The sequence below is a fragment of the Myotis davidii genome, unplaced genomic scaffold (genome assembly GCF_000327345.1).
Source record: "Myotis davidii unplaced genomic scaffold, ASM32734v1 scaffold402, whole genome shotgun sequence".
NCBI lineage: Eukaryota > Metazoa > Chordata > Mammalia > Chiroptera > Vespertilionidae > Myotis > Myotis davidii.
In genome coordinates, this window is record NW_006293393.1 from 570,374 (window position 1) to 575,259 (window position 4,886).

Sequence of the window (4,886 nt, forward strand, 5' to 3'; positions counted from 1 at the left end):
GTCGATGCCAGACAGTCCAGTTTCTCCCTGTATGAGTCTGGGTCTCCAGAGACTCACGCGGAACTGGAGTTCAGAGCCGTTGGGAGCTTGTGACTCCCTCCCGATTGAAAAAGACAATCGTGTCCTCAGCCGCCAGCCTGCTCCGCATACACCTCCGCACCTTTGTATTTTACTTCCTCACCGCACCTCCTCTGAGTCTCAGTGCTTTTCTCTTTCCTTCTAGTTGTAGAAATTCCACTCAGCCAGCATCCATTCCGTCTTTTAGTTGTATTTTTGAAGTGGTTGTGCAAGGCAGCAATCTCCAGTGTTTACCTATGCCACCATCTTGGTTTCTCCTTAAAACTTTTTTATAATATTTATTTTCTTTTTAAGACATAAAGGAACATTATAAATTAACAGACATTGTAATTATTCCTCCTCTGTGTATTGATTCTTAGGTACACTAGGTTTTAAATAATTTAGGCATGTATTGTGTTCTGCTTGTGTGCCTTCACTCTTTCACCTGGGCCTGCTTTCTTCAGACCTTGAGTTCTCCCTATAAGTAGTGAGAGTATTTAATTCTTTATAGTGAGAACCATCTTCCTATTATGTCAAGTGGGTATTTTTTTTTAATTTTCTGAGTTCATCAGCATTAATCCCATCATATCCTTTTAACTCATTTCCCACAGGAAGCTCAAGGTACCAGGTATTTTGTCCATCCCCTAAATTCCTTCATTCCTGTGGTGAATTATCCATGTCCTGAAAATTACTTAAGATGAAGCCACCTGCCAATATGAATTATTTTAGATTTGCTCTCATTTAGGGGGAGAAAAATTTTTTTGTAAATATGGAGAAATTACAATTCTCTTTAATTTGAAATGGAATTCTCATAGGACTTCTAAATATTAAGCAGCTTTAATAAGATAAAACTTCTGTTTATAAAACTCAGATTTAGCCGAAACCGGTTTGGCTCAGTGGATAGAGCGTCGGCCTGCAGACTGAGAGGTCCCAGGTTCGATTCCGGTCAAGGGCATGTACCTTGGTTGTGGGCACATCCCCAGTGGGGAGATGTGCAGGAGGCAGCTGGTCGATGTTTCTCTCTCATCGATGTTTCTAACTATCTCCTTTCCTCTCTGTAAAAACTCAATAAAATATATTTTTAAAAAAAAACTCAGATTTACATTGAATTATGAGCCAAGTATCTATTGTATAAGTTGAAGTAATACTGCAGATTCAAACAGTGAACATCAATAATCATAGATATTTGGGTAGTATGTTGGGAGACAATGAAATATGGTAGGAAGCATATTTAGAACCATGTCACCACATTTAGCTGTAAACAAGACATTTGCTTCTGAATCTCAGTTTTCTCAACCATAAAATGATATTTTCTTGCAAGGATTCAGTGAGTTAATGGATGTGGAGGTATAAACTTTCAGGTTCTGCAAAATAAGGCAGTGTTTTCTAGTATGGACAACTAGAGTCCTCTATAAGCCCATGAAAGGTTTCTTCAATGAAAGGCTCAAATTCAGCTTTGGAAGTTAATGTAAGGTATATATTTACATATTTTTAGCAAAAGAATAATGAGTAGTACAAGTCAAATTAATACTTGCTCATTTGTGTACATTTTCCCCCTAGCTCTTATGAAAGACTTGGAGCAGAAGTCTTGGAACGATGGTAAGCTTGAAAATTAAAATTTCATACTGGATACTAGAACCCAGTTATATACTAACAAATAGGACTTTTACAGGTGTTTATAAGCATAACTTCACAGCCTTACACTTAAAGCCTTTTCTCTGTCTTCAGCAGATATGGATTATATTGTCTTTTTTTTCTCCAATTTCATAAATCATTAAAATTACCTGAGTCTGCCCGATTGGTGTGGCTCAGTGGTTGAGCCTTGACCTATGAACCAGGAGGTCATGGTTTGATTGATTCCTGGTCAGGGCATATGCCTGGGTTGTGGGTTTGGTTCCCAGTGGAGGTTGTGCAGGAGGCTGCCAATCAATGATTCTCATCATTGATGTTTCTATTTCTCGCCCTTCCTCTCTGAAATAAATTTTTTAAAAAAAAATTGTTTTAAGAATTATTTTGTTGGTACAATTAATCTGAGACAGTCTGGTTGCTGTCAGTTCTCGCCAGCAGGGGACAGGATTGCCCAGCTGTATGCTGCATTTATTTTGATTTTCCCAAGACCTACATTAAAGAAGTGCTTCTAATTTGATGTGTGAAGTCTTTTTAACTTTTAAGCTGCATGACTGATACACAATAAAAATGAATATTTATACTGCCATGTTAAAACAGGTAGATTGGGCCCTAGTTGGTGTGGCTCAGTTGGTGTCATCCTCTGCACCAAAAGGTTGATGATTCCAGGTGAGAGCACATTCCCGGGTTGCAGGCTTGATCCCTGGTAGGGGATATGCAAGAGGCAGCCAATCAGTGTTTCTCTTTCTCCCTCTTCATTCCCCTCTCTAAAAATCAATAAAGAAAAATAAAATAAAAACAACAGGTAAATTGGAATAAGTTTCTACTGATATGACTCCATTTTGTTTTCCCACAAAGATTTGGCTTCCTGGAACTGCAAATAACAAAATTTTCTAGCATTACATTCAGATACAATCACAACTGGGAATAGGAATGAAAGCCATATACTCTCAGGACATCAGGCCTCGCCAATGGGCCACCTTGGGCTTATTATTTAACATCCCTGAGTTTTTGCTTACGTTTGAAAAGACTAGTAAAGGTCATATTGGGCTACCAAGGGAACCACACCCTCAGGGGCTGTGGACATGATGGGAACATGTCCAGTTGATATTGAAGGCCTAAGCAAAGACCATCAATCACCTTGCTCTCTGATTTCTTGGCTTCCTGCATTCACAACTGTTATAACAGGCCATGCATTCCCAGAAGACAGACCCAACTCAACTGTGATAAAAAGTTGTGTTTCTTGTATGTTTCCAGGGAAATTTTTATCTCTTTGATCATTGAAATCTGACATTTTTGTCAATGACTCAGGGTTCTCATCACCCCTGTGTCTGCTAGGACTACTCCCATCCTCAGGGCCTGCTTGATGGTTGCATGATACAGGCCGCCTCTCTTTCCTTTCACCTGGATAGATAAGGGCCTTATAGACACGCGATTTCCCATGAAAAAACTAAGCCTAGACCTGGAGTTCCTCCTTGTTCTGACGTTTCTCAAATGCTGGAAAGCTCTGCCTAATATTCTGTTTCTTTCCATGACAACCCCAAGACTTGCATGTGACTCTTGAGCTTCAGGATCTTGAAAGCCCAGAAGGTCAGCTCTATTTTCATCTGAACTTGGGCTTTGCACAGAAGCTGGTACTGACTTGGCTATTGACACAGGGACTTCCTGCCCCTTGCCTGTTTTCTGGAACCAATGTCACTGAAAATAGCTCCTTATGTTTTTTTCCCCATTTTCTTTCGGAAGAACCCTGTGTGTTCTGTGGCAGAACTGGCTGAGTCTTACTCACCAAATCTCAGGTAATTCACTGGCTTGGGCAGGTTGGTTCTCTCTGACTTTGGGAATCCTTCATTTCTTTCTGTCTCATCCCACCCCCCAAAATGCTCTCCTGCTTTGGGACACCTAGTTTCCCCTCCGTCATTGGGATTGCACTCTTTTTCTGGCTCTTTCTTGTAACCTAAAGTTGAGCATGCTCCCACAGGCACAGATTGCTCTCTCTGGCCTCCTCATCAATGGCAAGTACCTGGGAAGCTGCTGGGTCTCTACTGGCCCCACTTTAAAATGACCGTCAAAGACCCAGAAGTCAAACTGTCTGAAAGTATGGACAATGCAATCAAATAGGCCTGGGTTGGTTCTTGGGCGGGGTGTCCAGTGTTGCCAAGAAGCTGCTCTTTAAAGCATGCCTATCCTGAATCTAGATCTTGGACAATCAACCTGCTTAGTGGTGTGGGGAATTCCTTGCTTACTGAAGCCCCTAAACCACATAGATGCCTATCTGCCATTCAGTAATTTTCCAGGTCACTAGTTCTTACAAAGTCTCCTGAGAGTTGTTGAGAAGCAAGGGTATATTTGGACCTATTTCTTGGGTCTCTTTGACCCCTAAAATCCCTCAATTTCTTGCTAACATATTTTTTTTCTAACGAAAACACTCAGATGTTTATGGAAATAGCTCTCTTGGATGGAAGTAAGACCACAGTCTTTATGGTTAGGTTTAGCTTCCTGCACCCTATATATACTCAGAACACTTGTCATCTCCTTCTTTCTCTCCTCCTCCTCCTCTGAGTTTTCCCATTCATTAACTCTTGGATGCCTTATTTTTTTTTATTAGTTAAGGTATTACAAATGTGTCCTCATCCCCCCCATTGACCCCCCACCTTCCCCACACACACACCCCCTCACACTCATGCTCCCATCCCCCTGTTGTCCATGTCCATTGGTTTGGCTTATATGGGTGTATACAAGTCCTTCGGTTGATCTCTTCCCCTTACCCCCTCCCTCCCCTACTTTCCTTCTGGGGATTGACAGCCTGATCGCTGTTTCTCAGTCTTTGGGTCTGTCCCTTTTCATCAGTCTATGTTGTTACTTGGATGCCTTATGATTGTGGCTGAGAAGCATAGGGGTCTTTCCCCCCAACATTTTCCTGGATGCTTTGACCATCTCCACCAACTTCTTCCAGACATGAAAACTGAGCTCAACAGAAATGCTTCCTTTGTTCATGGGACTGAAATGGGCAGGCTTGAGCCCTCAATGTCTGAGATGGCTGGAAGAGAAGAGGCCAGTCAGGAAGGTTGCGTGGAGCTGACCTCCACTTAACATGGAGGATTAACTCAGATTGAGTCACGGTAAAGAAGTAGAGGCTGCTTGTGATGGTGAAGAGAGGATCAGTAATTGGGAAAGAAAAGACCAATGAATCCATGGGATTCGCA